This window comes from Cnephaeus nilssonii, assembly GCF_951640355.1.
Source record: "Cnephaeus nilssonii genome assembly, chromosome: 22".
In the NCBI taxonomy this organism is placed as follows: Eukaryota; Metazoa; Chordata; class Mammalia; order Chiroptera; family Vespertilionidae; genus Cnephaeus; species Cnephaeus nilssonii.
This window is the reverse complement of record NC_137093.1, coordinates 25,560,380-25,580,390: the sequence shown is the minus strand read 5'-3', so window position 1 is coordinate 25,580,390 and position 20,011 is coordinate 25,560,380. Positions and strand designations below refer to the sequence as shown.

General features: G+C 40.5%; 1 protein-coding gene across 6 annotated transcripts in view; it reads right to left on the bottom strand.

Annotated features, from left to right (window-relative positions):
* MTMR3 (myotubularin related protein 3) overlaps positions 1-19,705 on the bottom strand; it is an 84,784-nt gene extending 65,079 nt beyond the window's left edge. For 5 of the 6 annotated variants that reach the window (XM_079763340.1, XM_079763342.1, XM_079763343.1 and 2 more), the window contains exon 1: positions 19,519-19,705. The gene's annotated coding sequence lies outside the window, so the exon portion shown is untranslated. Of the gene's footprint in view, positions 1-19,123; positions 19,395-19,518 lie in introns of those variants that run through there. The other variant, XM_079763341.1, reaches the window with a different exon arrangement.
* Between the last annotated feature and the right edge of the window lie 306 nt (positions 19,706-20,011).

Sequence of the window (20,011 nt, the reverse complement as noted above, 5' to 3'; positions counted from 1 at the left end):
TATACGACTTTATACATTTATAAAAACTCAAACTTTAGGGTTAAAAATGGGTGAATTGTGTCTTGTATAAATTATACCTCAATTAAGCTGATATTTTCCCCCATTTGACAGCAAAAAAAGTCAAAGATATAGATAGATAGATAGATAGATAGATAGATAGATAGATATACATACACATATACATACACATGTGCTCTGGGTAAGGCAAGTTATTTTTCCTAAATCTTGTAAGAGTAGGGAGCTAAGAAGTTAATGACCTGCCCAACATCAAACCATTAGTTTCTGGTGGAACCATGTTTTGGGATACAGACCATTTTACTGTAAATCTAAACCCAGAATGTATGCTTTAGGTTACCATGAGGATCTGTATAATTAAAACTCTTTTTAACGGAGATCCATGAACTGCATTTAACCCATAGTAAAGCCTTAAAGGAAGTTTCTACTTACATAGGGCAAGCCAGCTAAAACAGATTAGGCTAAAAGTTGGATAGTGTAGCATAGACATCTCAAACTTGGCTTACCACATTCCTGCCAAGGGTCAAGCTTACTTTGGGACTGGATATATATGGAGAGAGAGATAGAAACATCAATGATGAGAGAGAATCACTGATTGGCTGTCCTTGCACGCCCCATACTGGGTATTGAGCCCGCAACCCGGGCATGTGCCCTTGACCAGAATCGAACCAGGGACCCTTCAGTCCATAGGCTGATACTCTAGCCACTGAGCCAAACTGGCTAGGGCTGGGACTGGAATATTTTCAAATTCATGTTCACTGCAGTTCCTACACATTAATCGCATTCATCAAAGGCTTCCAAAACAACAATCCTGAAAGTTTGAGTACTCATTTTTTTATTCTCACCTAATGTGTTACACTCAAGTAATTAGGGTCAAGTAATAAGAGAGCAGATTTTGCAAGACAACGTAATGCCAACAGCTTAAGCAAGATAAGAAAGCTGCTCCTTATTCACCACATCCACCTTAACCTCATCCTAAAGAAAACAAATCAAGCCGAAACCGGTTTGGCTCAGTGGATAGAGCGTTGGTCTGCGGACTGAAAGGTCCCAGGTTCGATTCCGGTCAAGGGCATGTACCTTGGTTGTGGGCACATCCCCGGTAGGGGGTGTGCAGGAGGCAGCTGGTCGATGTTTCTAGCTCTCTATCCCTCTCCCTTCCTCTCTGTAAAAAATCAATAAAATATATTTTAAAAAAGAAAACAAATCAAGACTTTTCTTCATCTCTATCACTGATTTCTCAGGAGCCCATCATCTAATCCAGATGTAGGCAATTCATGGAACCTACAACAATTATTAGTGGCTCAATAAAGCTTACTATATATATCTCACCTCTTCACTTCCTCTTCTCTGCTCTACTTTTCACTCAGTTTTCCTCCTCCCTCTTTCTGATATAAGGTAACCACACATTCACTGTCAGAATATAAAGAGGATATTTATGACTAATCAGTGACATTCTGACTACAATACGACTTTATTTCTTTGCCCTTCTACTGATTTGTGGTGATCATCTCTTTAAAGGAAAACTTCTACACTGTATAGGTATAAATGGTTAGAAAAGAATATTGATCCATCCTTTACCCATCATAAGCACTTTTCCCTTTAAGCAAAGACCACTGAAAATGGAAGATACTTTATTATTTTCACTCCACTGATTCTGAAGATTAATTCATATATGAAGTGAGTTCATCTATGTATATTAAATGTTTATCCTGAGATTAAAGCTCAAGCTATCTTTAAATACTTAGAGTCAGTGTAGAAACAGTAATAGGTAATAGCATTAGATATGTCACAATTCTCAATTGTAAGTGAAAGAAACCCAAGCTAACTTAAAATCAGAACTGACGTGCTCACAGAAGGATACTGAGGTGGTACACAGAAACAAAGAATGAACTTCAGGCAGTGGGGCCTCAAAGGCTCAATGCTACCGGATCCATCTCTTTATCTCATGCTTCTCTTTACTCATTGGCCTCATTCTCTCCCACTGTGGACAGACCGCCTGACTCCTGCTAGAGGCCGTCCCAGCTTCACAAACCCAGAAGAAAACTGACAGTTTGCTCCTGTAGTCTGTGTACCAATATCAGAGAACACCTACTGGCCCTTTGTGTCAAATGCCACTTAGTACTGTAAGTGGGATAGGTACAAAATAGGCCAGGCCTGGTACACACGTTTAGGAACCCTTAAGTAACCAGAAAATGAGGAATGAGAAACCATGATGAATAAATGAAAATTTACTTGCCACTATCTGTAAGTTAATTTATTTCGATTCCATGAATTAAATGTAAGGGCCTCAAAAACAAAACCCAGTGAATACTCTATTCCTTTCACTAGAACTATAAATTAAGTGCTGGAGAGTTCCTAATGTTCAAAAAGATCTGATTTAAGGATACAATCTAGAAATTAATTATCTTCCAGATATAATTCAAAATGTAAAAAATAAGAAAAGCTAACCTCTGGCACTGAACCACTGACCTAAAATTGAAGGACTTTTCTAAACTCACAGGGAAAAGAGGAAAAGGTCAATTTAGTGGCTTGTATATGATAGTTTAGCAAGAAACAGAGCAATCTCATTTTGAAAATTCACTCAGTAATGGCACAAATCTGAAACTAAAGAATAAAATGAAACTTGTTGGTGGGTATAAAATCACCACAGCAATGGCTAAGATTCATGCAGCACTCAAGGAGCTAAAAATCTCTGGAGAAAAGCTTCCTTCTTTAAAAGACTTTTAATTTATTTGGAAAGGAATCTGAAATTTCCTACCATATCTAAGTTTTAAATTACTTTGTTTCAGGGCTAATCATTTCAAAACAATTGAGTGTTACAAATCAAACCCAGCAACCCCAAAGTCCTTGCTGATCCATCACTCAGTTTAACGGATGCAGTTTGCTACCAACTAGTTTTTATCTTTTCAGTGCTTCCAGTCCCAGGCAAGCTGTTTCTGTTCTACATAACTGCAAGTACACTCAGAATACAATTCAAACAACTGACCTAAATTTAGTACGACCTGGGTACCCTATAAGACATAAGACATAGAAAAAGGCTCACTTTCTACTTATTTCTTATCTTTCAAGCTTAATCTGAGAGAGAAAAATGGCACTATTTCTTAACAAGGAGCAAATGTATAGTTATCCTATATAATAAAAGGTTAATATGCAAATCAACCAAACGACAGAACAACTGGTTGCTATGATGCGCACTGACCACCAGCGGGCAGACACTGAATGCAGGAGCTGCCCCCTGGTGGTCAGTGCACTCCCACAGGGGGAGCGCCACTCAGCCAGAAGCCAGCCTCATGGCTGGTGAGCGCAGCAACAGTGGGGGGAACCTCTTCCGCCTCTGTGGCAGCACTAAGGATGTCCGACTGCCGGCTTTGGCCTGTTCCGAGAAGTGGGCCTAAGCTGGCAGTTGGACATCCCCTGAGGGCTCCCAGACTTCGAGAGGGCGCAGGCCGAGGCTGAGGGACCCCACCCCCCGCCCCCAAGTGCACAAATTTTGTGCACCAGGCCTCTAGTTTATTATAAAGAATTAAATACAGCCCAGGCTGGCAAGGCTCAGTGGTTGAGTGTTGACCTATGAACCAGAAGGTCATGGTTGATTCCTGGTCAGGGCACATGCCCAGGTTTGGGGCTCAGTCCCCAGTAGGAGGAAGCCAATCAATGATTCTCTCTCATCATTGATATTTATGTCTCTCTCTCCCTTTCCCTTCCTCTCTGAAATAAAAAAAATTTTTTTAAAGAAATACACTTTTAACTTTTGAGAGGCACATTCTGGATAAAGCTCTTATTAAATGACAGCACTTTGAAAACTAACTTTTCATTCCTAAATACGCTTAAAAGACTATAGCAAATAGCTAAAAGCAATCTTCCACGATATTCAATAGGAAAGAACTATCATGTTCAACAATTTTTATTGAGAAATAGAAAGTACTACAATAATAAAAAGTGGGTCAATCCATCCCTGTGGCATATTCACTTATCTATGAAAAAAAACTTTTAGATTATTCAAGTGTTTTCTTATCTGAGATAACCTTCAACAACATGAAAAGGGCAAACTATTTCTACAGAGAGTCAACATTAAGTGATCTTTGGTAGTGATTATAAAAGATTAATCTGCCACCTAGAAAAACTTAAGGCTATGAAATGGAATTTAGAAATGGAACAGCAATCACTCTAATCCACAAAAACAGAGTTAATACTACTTATTTCACAGTTCTGAAGCCAAGCCCACCTTTGTATAATTTTTACTCCTAAAATGTGCAATGCGAGTAGGCAAAGGGTCTGTTCTTCAAAACTGAACTGATTCTGGTCTTGCTTTGGTTTTTCTGGTTTGTTCAAGTAGGAAACAGTAGCTACAGTGTCTGACATGAACTTGATACTTGTGCTTACTACTGAGCTAAGTATATTCCCTGAGCTCTAGAAAACTGATACAGCATTGAGCTTCTTGAGTTAACCCTTAGTCACTACAAGGCTATTCTGTCAGGCCCAATAAGGAAACTGCACTGCAGCCCCACAAAAATAACCACTATACTAAATCCTCACCTTGTTTCCCATCCCCAAGTTTTACAAGAGTGATTAGAAAAAAAACAAAAAACCACCACCACCACCACCACCACCTTAGTTGCATACTACTGTGGAAGTCTTCCTACCATTATTCCCAGGAGGTACTGCAAGATCTCATCTTGATTTCTTGGCTGCCTTTCACTTGATGTAATCATAGCATGAAGCTTTGAAATAGGACCCTGGGATAGACCATTCCCTTCAAAGCGTCTATCATTACTCCTTGGTGAGTCAGCTTCTGGACGGCTGCCAATGTGCTTTTTGTTGAGTTTATCATGGAACCATATTTTCTGTAGAGTTGAAATGATGGCCAAAACACTGCATTTCAAAAGAGTCCCTCAAAGTGTTTATCAAAGCCACTCACATGCTTTAGTGAAAGAAGGGGTTTTACGTAGTATCATGTTAAAAGATTCTCTTATGTGCAAGAGTCCAAAAAACGTCCTGTAAAATCTTCTGATAATTTTGCTTAAGTAGAGTTTATGCTAATATGTACATTTAAGAGCTTTTTATTATGCCCTTAAGGAAGAAAAAGTTATTTTCTGTATCAGGTAAATGAATTGAAGAATTTTGAAGTTAACAAAAACATAAGATACCCAAGAATTCTCTGAAGCTACATGGAATATCTCTGAAGGGAAAAATATTTTCTACTGTACCTTTTTAGAGGAGCCCACTAATAAAAATTTTTACAATTCTTAGTTTTGAGAAGGTAAAACACTGTTGAGAATGGAGAAGGGGCATGTGTAGTACAATTAAAGTAGTTCCACAGAGCAGGAAGGGGAAAAGCTCCTAATAAAGTAAAATAATGGACAGTAATAATGCTCTTAGGGTATACAAAGTAAAAATAAGTATTCATGTGTGGTATTCTTCTCTTTCAAAAACACCAAAGTTGTTCCTATAAACTTTAAGACTGACATGAGAGCAAATGTTCAAGATGAATCGGGACTTTGAGATGCTGAAAACTTGTTTCAGGTTGGAGAGTAGAAGGATACAGAATGACTTTTAAAAAGGTAACATTTAAGATTTACAGGTTGAGAAATCTATCATCATTAAAATATGCTCATATATGTTCTTAGTGTATAAATTTAAAGCATACACCAAAACCCCATAAAAGTTGCTTTAATATCCAAAGAGGAAAAGGTGTAAGTATACAATAACTATAAATTCAAAAACACTGAATATATAAAATATATAATTCTACAGAGCATCTATATTAAAGGGAAGGTATTCCCTAACAAGTAAATTCAAACAAGTTGCATTTGATTTAGAATGTTTAAAGGAACAGTTATCTTATGCCAAGAATACCTTATAAACACACAAGATCCAAGCACCAAATGGCATAATCCTCTAATTTATAATTCAGAATTCCCCAACTCTTAAAGAGTTATACACATGGTGAAAGAGCTCAAGAAGTATTCAATAATCTATGAATCTCCGTTACTTACACTACGATATGTGCTAAGTTTCTCTATTATTCTGTGTAACCACTAAAAATGGAAAATGTATAAGCTTCTTACTGCTAAGGTAACAAATAGCTCTAAGAACCATATGTAAGAGAGAGCAACACCTTGGTGTCGTTTAAATCTTGGTACAGAGTAAGTCTCCCATATACCATCTGTGATGGTGATTTAAAAACTTACCTCCAGCACTGATCATCCTTTCTCAGTCTTGCCCTATAAAGTTCCAACTAACATATTTGTACTTAGATGTCCAATTGCTTACATGTTTAAGACAGAAACACACACACACACACACACACACACACACACACACACACACACGCTTGTCATCTTTCTGCCAAAATCCAACTCCCCTTGCATTTACCTTATTTCAACTCTCTCACCCAAGGACATTTTTTCCCCATTGATTTTTAGAGAGAGTGGAAGGGAGGGGGAGAGATAGATGTGAGAGAGACACATCAATTGGTTGCCTCCCACACAAGCCCCAACCAGGGCCGGTGATCCAACCTGCAACCAAGGTTCGTGCCCTTGACTGGAATCGAACCCGTAACCCTTCAGTCTGAGGGCCAACACACTAACTGCTGAGCCAAACCAGCCAGGGCTTTTTTAAAAAATACCGTATTTTCCGGCGTATAAGACGACTTTTTAACCCAGGAAAATCTTCTCAAAAGTCGGGGTCGTCTTATACGCCGGGTGTCATCTTATAGGGCGGGTATATCCCAAACTCTATATTTTAACTGGAAAAGTTGGGGGTCGTCTTATACGCCCAGTCGTCTTATACGCCAGAAAATACGGTGTATGTTTTTAGAGAGGAAGGGAGAGGGAGAGAGAGAAACATCGATCGGCTGCCTCCTGCACACCCCCTACTGGGAATGGAGCCCGCAATCTGGGCATGTGCCCTAACCAGGAATCAAACAGTAACCTCCTGGTTTATGGGTTGATGCTCAACCACTGAGTGACACTGGCTGGGCCAAGCATGAGCTCTTAATCACCATGTTAAACTGCAATAGAGGAAAGAGCTTCTAAACTTGACATCAGAAGATCTAGGTTGAAGTTCTAGTTCAGCTATTCACAAGCAGTGCAACCTCAGACAAGACTGACAGCTGTGAAACACCATTTATTCACCTGTAAAGTGAGTGATAATGTGGCCTGCCCTTACTGCTTCACAAGGTAGCAGTGAAAATAAAGTGTGCAACTAATAGAGCTAATAAAAAATTAATTTGTAACACAGGTCCCATATTCCCAGGGTTTATTTTGGTAACTCTATTCTGGAATTCTAGACTTATGTCACCAACATTGTAGTCTCAGGAAAAGTAAAGAGCCTAAAGTTTGCCCATTTCAAGTAGCCACATACAGAAGACTGTTAATTTGCAATCCCCATTACTATCAAAATAGGGGATCTTCAGGTCAATATTTCCATGTAAAATAGCTAGACACATAACAGCCTACAAATTAGATTTCCACTTACCAAAACATCACATTTGAAGTACAATATCTCTTGGTTCTAAGCAATATTCACTTTTCTGAATATTTTAACTCAGAAGAAATATACATTGCTGAAATAATGTTCTGTGCACCAAATATCTAAATCATAAGTGACATTAAAATCTGAAGGGCTTAAACTAAGACTCTAGACTAAGCCAAAGAAATACAAACACACACACTATTCTCGAACATGTCAAACCACCTCTGGAGTTCGCTGCAGGGTCAAAATTGGAACCTCAAAACTGTAACTTGCAAAAACTGCCTGCAATCTCTTTTCCAAAGAAAAGGGTCCCATTTCTTTCTTTTGGCCTTATATTGCTAGAAAAAGAAAGCTCAGTGCAGTGGAATAGAGGATAATTTCATTCAAGTAGCTAATCAACCACAAACTACAAAACATGTCTTATGTCTTGTTCACATGAAACTCTGGCTACCAATGTTAATACTTCAGGCATCTTGGGGGCGGGGAGGAGAGGAAGAGGAAACTCTGTAGTGCTAATAAACCTGTTTTACTTATAGACTTTTCATAACTAATTACATAACCTAATTCTGCTACTTAGAGGAACAAAAGAAAGTCAAGATTTCACAATTCAAAAGCTACTAAAAACATAGTACGAAATTATGCACTAATGTTTTATAACTAAATTTATCCATTGACTTAAGTATGTGTGCCTAAATTTTAAAAAGTTTAATGATTTAGTGTAAGATTATTTATATAACAAATTATTCCCATTCCAGAGTGGGCTTTCGGGGGGGGTGAAGTTTACTAAGCAATTTACAATGATCTGTGAAAATTACAAGCTTTTCCAGGTCAAGGCACCCTATTTTTTTAAAACCATTAAAAAAAAATAATCCATGGGCCCAGGCCATGGTGGCTCAGTGGTCAGAGTGTCGGCCAGCACACCTAAGGGTCTGGGGCTCAATTCCCGGTCAAGGGAACATAACTGGATTGCAGGTTCAATTCCCCAGCCCCAGTCTGGGTGAGTTTGGGAGGCAATCAATCTCTCTCTCACTCTTTCCCCCCACTCCTACTATATCTTTAAAAAAAAAAATCAATGGACAAGGAGGTCATGGTTTGATTCTGGGTCAGGTCACATGCCCGGTTTGCCAGTTCAATCCCCAATGGGGAACGTGCAGGAGGCAACTGATTGACAATTCTCTCTCATCATTGATGTTTCTACTTCTCCCTCTCCCGTTCTCCCTCTAAAATCAATAAAAACATATATTTTTAAAAATCAATGAAAAAAAATCCTCAGATGAAAATTAACACAACGCCAAAACCGGTTTGGCTCGGTGGATAGAGCGTCGGCCTGCAGACTGAAGGGTCCCAGGTTCGATTCCGGTCAAGGGCATGTACCTTGGTTGCGGGCACGTCCCCGGTAGGGGGTGTGCAGGAGGCAGCTGGTCGATGTTTCTCTCTCATCGATGTTTCTAGCTTTCTATTCCTCTCCTTCCTCTCTGTAAAAAAATCAATAAAATATATATTTTTTTAAAAAAAGAAAATTAACACAACAAAACACACACACATGGGCACATACACAAGTGTGTGTGCATGTGTGAATGAATGCTTTTTATAGCACCTTATTTGTAGTTATCAAAAACTGGAAAACAATTCAAATGAGCTTGAAGAATGAATAAACAAACTGTGGTACATCCTATAGGAATACTACGTAGCAATAAAAAGTAGTAACTGACACGCAAAATATAGATGTCTCAAATTGCATTATGTTAAATAAAAGAAGCCAGAGTCAAAATGCTACATAGTACATGATTCCATTTATATGAAATTCTGGAAAAGACAAAATTATAGTAACAAAACAAATCAGTAGTTATGAGACACTGAGGGCAGTAGAAGGGGCTGACTCCAAAGGGTCAGGAAGACATTTTTTTGAGGTGATGAAACTATTCTCTATCTTGATAGTAGCAGTGTTTCCGCCCTGGCTGGGTAGCTCAGTTAGTTAGAATATCATTCTGATAAGCCAAGGTTGCGAGTTTGATTCCCAGTCAGGGCACATACACAAATTAACCAAAGAATTTATAAATGAATGGAACAATAAATCAATGTTTCTGTTTCTCTCTCCCCCTTTCTCCCTCTCCCTCATTCTTTCCTTCCCTCCCCTTCCTCCCCCTCTCCCTCCCCTTCCTTCCTCTCTCTCCCCCCTTCACCCCCCCCCTGTCTCTCTCTCTCTCTCAAAAAAAAATGTTTCCAAAACTTTCAGAACTGTACTCAAAGAGTTTTACTGTATATAAGTTATACCTTAGTTTAAAAAAATTTTAAACCATAGAGTCTTAATTATTGGTCTGAAAACAAGGACCAGATGCTACTTAAGCAACCAAAGCAGAAACATTAACCCTTGTTAGATCTGCTTCCAAGTTTGAAAACTCCCTTCTATTAACATGTTGCCTAGAAATCTAAACAATATTTGTAAAATAGTCATAAATTCCCTTAGGATTAAAAGTATTTTTTAAAAGAAAACTACCTACAGCTTTGTCGAGGGAATAAAACCCAAGACGTAAATATTAACATCAATCTTTCTCAAAACCATGATGGTCACAACAAATGAAGTTACTCTCCTAATTTGGCTTCAAAAAGCCAAAATTTTACTTCACAAAACCTTTTTAACATTCGTCTAAAATCTTTAAGTGCTTTTACTTAATTAGGCATTATAGTTAAAATAGAAGTTCAGATTCAAGCCCTATTCGTTTTGGCTCAATGGATAGAGCGTCGGCCTGCGGACAAGGGCACATGCCCGGATTGCGGGCTTGATCCCCAATAAGGGGCATACAGGAGGCAGCCAATCAATGATTCTCTCTCATCACTGATGTTTCAATCTCTCTCTCCCTCTCTCTGAAATCAATAAAAATATATTTTTTAAAAAGTTCAGATTCAAGAACTCAAATACCTAGGCAAGATATTTAACCTCATTTTACCACAATTTCCACATCAGTAACACTGGAATAATTCTAGCTACCTCTGAGAATAATCCCAGACAATTAAATGAGTTAATACATGTAAATCATTTAGAATAGTGCCTGGCATATTTATGTAAACCTCAGGAAGTTTTAAGCTAATATAAATAAATGTTAATAATCATCGACTGTGTGTCTTTGGACAAATCATTTTACCTTTGTATATCATAATTCTGCTCTATAAGGTAAAAGACCTAAATTCAATGGCCTAAAGGCCCAACTGGTAGTAATGCTATTCTATGTTCCCATAATTTTTACCTGAATTGCACCTAATCGCCCTGCAAAGATTAGGTATTATCCTTTTGTATAGAAAAATCTGATACCGAAATAAATTAAACAACTTGCCCAAAGACATAGTAAGGTGAAGGCATAGCCAAGATGGAGGTATGGTATTCCTCAAAACTGTTCTCTCCAAAAATTTTAGTCCTCCATCAACTCCTTCCCTTCTGATAGATACAGGTATGACATACCAAAAAAGCTCTCCACATTATTCATTTTTAAAATTCATTAAGCTATACAGCATATTTGTTTTATGCACTCTTCTGTATGGTCATTTTATATCATAACTTCAAAAGGTAAAATGACCCAGCCAGTGTGGCTCACTGGTTGGTTGAGCATCAACCCATGAACCAAGAGGCTGCTTGTTTGATTCCAAGTCAGGGCACATGCCCGGGTTGCTGGCTCAACCCCCAGTAAGGGGGTGTGCCAGGAGCCAGCCAATGGGTGTTTCTCATCATTAATGTTTCTATCTCTCTATCCCTCTCCCTTCCTCTCTCTCTAAAATCAATAAAAACGTTCATTCACACTGGGTGGCTATTGTTGTGTTGACTGTTGTCACTTTTTATTTGACAATCTAAGGGAGAACAGGTCAGTGTACCTGAGTCAGGTATTGCATGTTTTGAAATTTCTTGTGACGCACTGGTTGAAAATCACTGTATTAAGGTACCATATATATTTGAAACACAGTAATACTACATTTTAAATACACACAGATTTGTAGGATGAATGTAAGAGCATAAGCTAAGAAACAAATAACCTCTGGATAATGTAAATAAGATTTAAGAGTACAAAAGGGATTCAAATGTATATTTTAACATTTTTATTTATTGACTTTACAGAGGAAGAAATATGAAGCAGAAAATAGTCACACTATTCCACCAGCCAGAAATTTATCATTATCAATATTTCCATTCCTGTCTTTCCAAGGTCCCTCTTATGTATAGAAGTATTACTTCACTTACTAAACGGGATTTTAAGTACAGCAAAACAAAAGGGAAATAATATACTAGTTCTTTGAAAGACTAATTCTCTTCAGTATGTTCACAGTAAGCCAAAACCATGTGTACAGGGAACTGGAGAGAATGAGACAAGTGAAAGAAATCATACTTGCTCCTTTTCATTCATTCACCCCATGGCAAACTGGTGTCCATGTTTCAAGAATCATTATATACCCAAACACTAATGAGTATGTTTCTTTTAAGTAGCAGTCTACTACCTAAATAAATACACATATATACACAGTCTTGCCAGTAGGAGGGACACACACAGTAAAAGTAATTATTATATCAAGACTAATTTTTTGTCACCCTGAAACTATCATTAATAGAAAGTAAAAGGATATCTGAAAGGCTAATGTAAACTTAATGACCTCTGCCACAAAAACATTTCCTGCGCACACCAGATGAAGGAACAATCTACAAAAATTGGTGAGCGTTGGTTTTACAATGCTATAACTTATTTACAGATATAAATAAATATGGAAGAGTTGAAATAGCCCATCCATATTGACAGCTTACTCTATACTAGACAGTATATTAAGGGCAGGAAGTGAAGGAGAACAGCCATCAGTACCTCCTTCTGCAGGGTTTACAATCTACCTCTTTAAATCTGATGTCAAACATTAGGCATGTGGCCCCCAAAGCAGTCACAACACCTCAAATCTTCATGAGGTTCTAAAAAGTTGTGAAAAAAAACTTATAAGTCATGCTACTTAAAGTAAAAAGGGATCCCTCGACTTTTTTCCAAAGCATGGTATATAGCAATCATCTTCAGTACAAATTACAGCATCTCATTTCTTTAACTGGCAAAAAATAATCATTCGAGTTGCTCTTTTTCAATAATATCTTTCTCTGACAATGACCCATAAGAAATAATTAAAATTAAGTCCCCCAAGATGGGAGAAGAAAGGGAGACATTTTTCTAGTGCAAAAGAACCATTTCCTGATTCCATAACTTACAGGGGGAGGTAGGGCAAATCAAAAGCAATTTATTCAAACTTAAGAAAAAAGTTACCTTTTAATCTAAAACTCATCATAGAAAGTTTGGCCTGAGAAACCATTTTTTAAAAGTTAAAGGCTCAGGCTCTCCCAAATGGAATTAGAGTGACAGGTTAATTGTGGTACTTTGCAAGCAAAGGAAAGCAAGTAGCAATTATTCATCCCTTTACTCAGTCTCTAACACTTAAGCTCTTAGAAAATAAGGATATGTTATAACTGAACTGCTTTCCATAAAGCATAGGCATTTTAAAATATACTCTAGGCCTGACTGAATAGCTCAGTTGGTTAGAATCATCCCACTATGCAAGGTTACGGGTTCCATCCCCGGTAAGGGCACACACAAGCAGCAACCAATGAATGCATAAATAAGGAACAACACATCGATGTTTCTCTTCTCTCTCTCTAAAAAAATAAAATATACTCTATGCGATATCAGCTCTTCACATTTAAGAGAAATACACTTACTTAGAATGTTTCCTACCCTATTATTTTCCCTTTTCTAAATTCAATCACCTCAACAATGACAAAAGGTATCAAACTGATGCTTTATGAGCAAAGTTTATATGTTGGCCTTTATTGTAGACATGACTCTCAACAGCATGGGACACTTTAAAGACAGACTATCAGAATCCAACTAGGCTGGACCATCTGCAGAGCTAGTGGAAATGCCCCCCAAAAAATCATCCATGAAAGCCCAACAATAAATCGTAAGAGTCTAAAGCCGTGATATCCATAGCAGAGCATAATATACCTCAAGGAGTACCCAAGAAGCTCCACTGGAATAAAAGAGAAAAATAATTTTTTAGCTTTATTTTTAATTCTCCCCCTTGTTAATTTTTTTTGGCGGGAGGGGTATATTTTATAAGGTACACAATAACCAGTTACTATACATATTATTGGTCAATTAAATAAGTACTTAAAGATTGAGGATTAATACTCAAAAAAATTGTTTTTACTGTTGGGATGAACCATCAAAAAGTTTAGAGACCAAAGTACTCCTTGTCACCGCACTTTCCTTTTTACCTGCCCCGTCCACAGAGTTGAGCTGTAAAGGCTAAAACCTGATGTCAAACAAAAGAACAAACTATTTTAAGCTCCCACCACCAAGCTAAAAGATGATAAATCACTATCAAGAACATGTGGAGTTGGACCCTAGTATACTGTTGGTGGATCTTTAAAATAAACATCTATCAATACAGTACCATGAGTATATTCAAATTTAAAATACACACCCTTTGACCAGATAAGCCCACTTTAAATATTTAGCCTAAGGAAATAGCATAATTGTATAAAAAAAGTCCAAACCAATTCATCACAGCCCTGTTTGAAGAAAACAAAATTGAAAATGTCCATTAACAGGGAACTGCTATAAACTATGATGCATCCATATCACAGAACACTAAATACCCATTATGGGAACATCTATTTGATATGGAAAGTTGTTGTGTAAATATTTCAGTATGTAATGTATAAGAAAAAAAAAGAATTACCAAATTATTACATCTAAGTGTGATTATGGATCACCTCTACTTTTTTAATTCTCCTGGGTTATCTCAATTCTTGTTTTTTTGTAGTTTTTTAAAATTTCCATATTGAATATGTACTGTAGCTTTTATAAAATAAAATAACACTTTCTAAAATTTGAAATTTAAATGGGATTAAGTTAAAATTCCTTACTGTTGCCCTAGGGAACAGTAAGGAACTTTAACTTAATCCCATTTAAATGTAAATTAATCAATATACTTATAATTCCTTACATTTTGTCAGATTATCAATCGATGGATAATTCAAAGGACTAAATGAATTTATATTTCTCTTCTGCAACTAAACTATAAGAGCATTAGCTAAAAAATAAATTAAATTTAGAACCCAGAGAAATGAAATCAGGAAAGTGTGCTACATGCTACTATCTCTCATAATGAAATCAGTCTAAACATCATGTAAAGACACAAACAGGCACATAATAGACCCACGCCTGGACATATCCAAGATGATCTGTAGTGGTCAGCAACAAGACAATACCTAAAGGAAAGAGTGAGTAAGAACATTAGCGTAAGTTTATGTCTTACCTTCGTTCATTAGATCAACAATTTATAACAGAGTTATGAGATATTTCACCTTTAAAAGAATACTGTAGCTTTAATTTAACCCAACTTCACAATTTCCTGATAGTTTTTCATTTGTCTTATGCCTTTTAGACAGTCACCGTAACTATAAAGTCTAGGTACCTTGTGCTTAAGCAACTGCTTCAAAGTTTTACCACAACTCAAGAAAAATATACTTTACCTTGCAACACAGTAAATATATAATCATATATTGAAAAAATAAACAAGTTTCCCAAATCAATACATACTTTCACCACTTATTTCTATTTCTTTTTTTAATGCTTTATTTTATTTATTTAATTTTTTGTTTATTAATCTGTGAGAGAGGAAAAATAACATCAATCGGTTGCTCCTGTATGGGCCTCCGACTAGGGATGAATCCAAAACGTGGGTATGTGCCCTAACCAGGATCTAAATCCACCACCTCTTGGTGTACGAGACAACACTCCAACCAACTGGGCCACACTGGCCAGAGCTTAATGCTTTTTTAAATCACCATATTTATTTCATTACCCTGTGGCATTGCCACCTGCCATTTAGAAAAGATAGCACTACAACTTTACACAGAATGTACTAAACGCCTTGACTACCACCTTCCACCCCAGTTCCATTATAACAAAATGGGTGAAATCCAGCAGGTCTATTCCAAGTACAAAACCTGGCACAAATGTGAGACATCCAGATCTTTCTGAAGTTCCCGCAACACTGTGACTATTCCTACTGGCAGATGGGATACAAGTGCTGAAAGGTTTCTCCAGGCAAAGTACAGACACAGAAATCTTTTGTTGTCGTATCAGTTACTTTAGTAAAATCTGCACTTGAGAATGCCTAGCAAGTTTACCATTGCTCCACAAACCAACTCTTCCAAGAAAATAAAAGAGGATCCTACCACAGTAAGATGCTAATATCATCCCCTTACATTTTTAGATTGCTTTCCCTCATTTCATTTGATCCTCCCCGACACTGAGATAGAGAAGTTGGTATTCTTCCATTTACTAACCAGGCAATTGAAGCTCAAAGGCCTCACCTGGCTTGCCAGTAACAGCACAGCTAATGAGGAGCACAGCCTACGCTTGAACCCAGGACTTACTGATTTATCCACGCTCATGCTACAACTATTTTCATTTTGAACATCTGATACAAATGTGAACTTAAAAGGTATGTTAAATTTCTAGATACAAAAGTGAAGATGAAAGCATGATACCAATATTGATATCATAAAATTAAGATTAAAAATAGTAATGAATGTTAACAATTTCAGTAGCCTCTTGATTTACTGGGAATCCTAGTTCAAGTCAATACAGATTTGGTTTCATACTTTGTCTTTGGTCAACGTTTCACTGATTATAAAATTACATGTAAATTCACCACAGAAAATTACAGAATTGGGTGGTCTGTAAGAAACTGGCCACATAACTTGCACAAACTTCCCCCAAACCATTCTTAAGCTTGTGGCTTCACACTAAATTATGAAGTTCCCTATGTGAAATCCGTTTTGATTTCATCACTAAGTGAATTACAACAGCATAAGCATGTTGTTTCTGCATAATACTTGCAACATGCACTCAATTTCCAGAGCACTTTTGAACAACATCTAAAATTCATAAGCTTAAAGGCAGAATCCAAGGCAGAATGTTCCTTTTTTAGTTAAAAAGGCTCATGTACCTTTCAGATGAATACCAACTTAATTACAAATTATTAAAGATTTGGAGAATCAAGCTGAAGAAACTACCCTTTAATTGTATAGATGAAAAAACTGAGGCCCAGATGTGACGTTTCCAACAGTAATCACATAGTCTATTAATAATGGCACAGCCCCACCAGTGTGCTGTGTTGAGCATGGACCTATGAACCAGGCCAATTCCTGGTCAGGGCACATGTCTGGGCTGCAGGCTACATCCTCAGCAGGGGATGTGCAGGAGGAGACCAATCAATGATTCTCTCTCATCACTGATGTTTCTACCTCTCTCTCCCTCTCTCTTCCTCGCTGAAATCAATAAAAATATTTTTTAAAAACATCCTTAAAAAAATAATAATGACACAAACTCTCCGTCAATCTACGGTTTCCCATTATTCTAAATGTCTCTGCATCTAATAAAATGTGATCCTTAAAAAAGTCATTAACACCTAAAAAATTTAAGACACATTTTTCTAAAGACACATTTAAGATCCAAAAACTAGGGGACAGGATAGTGTCCAATGACAGTCTTTAGAAAAACAATCTCTTGAAGAACTCAAAGTTACAAACTACCTGAGCTAAAAACTGGCTCTTCACTCCAATGCAAGAAAGATATCAAGTAGCTTTTAATAACTAACGTTATCAACCACCTGAACAGCTCTTTTTCCCATCTCAATACTACTCATTCACTCAACAAATACCTGAGGGCGGATTGTGCGGGAACTCCAGCTAGGTGCTGGAGAACCCAAGGGCTAAGCAGACATGGTTCCTGTAAGGCACAACTGGGTGCACTCCCCTCCCCCTCTGCAATATGACTACCTCCTTCATAGCTCAGCTGCCACTTTACCACAGGAGGTGTTAACCAGAACTACAGGAGATTTAAAAACTGCCTTTACCACTCCTCATGGCCTGGGCACACACTTCGAGGGCTTTTCACAATAAACCTTCCTGGTTCACAACCCTTGTCTCAAAAAAACTGCTAACTCACCCACTTCCCCTCACTTCACTGGAAACCTGAGCCAGATGGTCTAGGAGCCACCAGGATTTGGGATGATGGGCAGCACCTTCCTGGACCACTTTGTGAGCCAGAAGCAGACTTTCTGCCTCTCCCTCTCTGCTTCTTTCCACTAGATCCTTCCATGCACCCCTGAAGATACCCCCCGGAGGAGCAGTACCTGACTCACCCAGTGTGTTCCTGAACACCCGCACAAGTAACTTTAGGACATGTTCAATGCCGGTTTTTTAAGTTTCTCAGGCTTCCCCCTCTTCCCTGCCTCTCAAATTCTTAAAGATCTATCAACAAAAACAGCAGTCTCACCAAAACGGGCATGAATGAGAATCACCTGGAATACTAGAGGGGGCCCTAAAGCAGAACCTCACACACCTGGCTGCCCAGAATCCTTCGGGGGGAGCTCTGTAAGGACGGGGTCCCGGGCCCCTCCTTCAGAGACTGTCCTTCACGTGGTCCCGCGGGGGAGGCCCGGGAATCCGCGTTGCAGGCCGTTTATCCTATTTCTGATGCCCGAGGTGTTTCACTAGGTTAAGTCCCGAGCTAGAGGGCCTGGCCTACAAGCTGAGAAGCTTGGGTCCTCCGACGGCTTGCCATTCAGGACAAGTGGGCTGCACCTCGGTGCTGACCCCATGAAGGGCTCTGGGTCATCTGCAAACGAGGGAGGTGATGAGAGCTGAAAGAGGCCAATCTAAAGTTCTAGAACCCTCCAATTTTAGTTTAATATCACATCCTGGGCTGACTCAAAACAGTGCCATTCTGTGAGCTCTTCTAACCCACCCAAGTCACAGGCCTTCTCCAACATGCCTGACTTTACAGCCAGGGCCTTGAATCTGAAAAAGGAGAGGTCCCCATCACCTCTGGATGTACAAATCACAAGCATTCTACATTTAAAAAAAAAAAAAAAAAAAAGCCATCTCGTGTAATTCAACCCAGGCCTCCATGGAATTACCGTCCACCTAATGAGAAACTACGCTGAACCTCAACTGGAAGGGTATGCGCACTTTTCATTCTTAGTTAAAAAAAAAAAAAAAAGATACTATCGGATAACAAAGTGAGTTATCAAGACACTAAAAAAAAAAAAAAAGTCAAGAATTCAGGTCTCGCTCTGGAAAAGCCGCCTCCACGTCAATCCCTAACTTGTGGCTCATGTGGGAAACTCACAGGTGAGGTCAGCACACCCCAGAGGAGTGTCTTCAAGTGGAAGTGACCCCATTATTTACCCCATCCCTTGGAGGTCAAGTTTTACAAGCAACAATGCGATCGCGGGGGGCCCCCCCCCCGCCCCGCAGTGCAATCCCGAGCAGGCAGCCCGGCTCCCACCTCGGCACGAACACTGTCATCGGCTGGACCCGTGTTCCCCAGCTTCCCGCAGCCGCCTCCGAACCCTCCTTCTCCTCCCCCCCGCCCCCCAAGTCCTCCCCGGTCCGGAGGATGCCCGGCCGCCCGGTCCGGCGGCCACTCCTCCTTCCCACAAGTCCCCGGCCCGCGCCGCTCGCCACGGGGGGCTCCCCTGGCTTCTGGCCGCAGCGGGCGCCCCCAAAAAACCCGATCCGGGCGAGCGGGTGCACACTCACCTCCCGGGGGGTCGGCGGGCACGTATCCGGACGCTCCGGGGGTGTCGCTTCACACCCCTTAAGCCCAAGGGCCCCGTCCCGCCAAGTCCGGTAAGGCCGCCCCGGGCCCGGGAGCCCGCCTCCCTGGCGCCGAGGGTCCGGGCCGAGCCGAGCCGGGCCACCCTGGGCTCCACTCCCCGCGCCTCCCCCTGGCGGCCGCCGCCGCCGCCGCCGCCCACAACACCCCTCTCTCCGGCCGCGCACGCCGTCCACAGCCCCCCGCGGGCCGCCGCCTCCTCCACAGGGTGACAGCCGCCGCTCCCCGGCCGAGGCCGGCCCCTCCTCCAGCTCCTCCTCACCCCCCGGAGGAGACGGAACGGGGGGCGGGGGGGGGCCGGCGGTGGTGGGCTCCTTACCGGGCGGCAGGACATGGTGAGGCCCGCCGCGGCTCGGCCTCCTCCGCCACCCCACGAGGCTCCCAGCCAGGGCCGGCGGGGGGCAGCGCCTGGGCCGCTGGAGCGTCTCGCCGGGGTGCTCCTCCGCCGCCGTCGCCGCCTCCTCCTCACCACCACAACAACATGGCGGCAGCGGCCACACAGAGCGCGCTCCCGACGCCGGGCCGGGCGCGGGGGCGCGCGCGCACGCTCGGGGCCTTCAGCTGGCGGTCGGGAAAAGAAGGCGGGCCGACGCGGGGTGGGAGGGGGCGGGGCCCTGGTCGTTGGCCACGCCCCCTCGGAGGTGGGCGGGGCTTCGGAGCGTAGGCAGGCCCGCGGCGCTGGAAAGGCTGGTGGCGGAGAAGCCCAGCTGGGGAAGGGAAGGACAAACGGGGGGGTCCCACCGATTTGGGTGGGGGGGAGGCAGATTTTCCTACCTCTGTAGCTCTCTAGACAAGACAACGCCTCACTCTAC